Consider the following 355-nt stretch of genomic DNA (forward strand, 5'->3'; position numbering starts at 1 on the left):
AGGTGTAGTGTTTATGGTGACTTGGTTAAAGAAATTGATTGTCTAAATATTCCTTTGTTTGGAGACTTTTACCCTACTTGCTGGCTTACAAGTTAGCCTACCACAGTTTCATGGATGCTGGCAGAAGACATGAGACAGTTATTACAGGAGTTATATTATTATAACTGGAACGTCACCATTTTTGCATTGCTTCACTGAACTCCAGTTCCCTCAGGGCCAATGTGGATGGGCCCAGATTGATGCCTGCTCACACTGCATTTCAGGAGAATTCTGATCTTAGTAAGCCCAAATCCTTTATAATGGTCAGTTAGCATGCCTTCCATTTGCTCTAGAGGGAGATATTATTATTTTGGAC

The sequence above is a fragment of the Galeopterus variegatus genome, unplaced genomic scaffold (assembly GCF_000696425.1).
Source record: "Galeopterus variegatus unplaced genomic scaffold, G_variegatus-3.0.2 Scaffold10229, whole genome shotgun sequence".
Classification (NCBI taxonomy): Eukaryota; Metazoa; Chordata; class Mammalia; order Dermoptera; family Cynocephalidae; genus Galeopterus; species Galeopterus variegatus.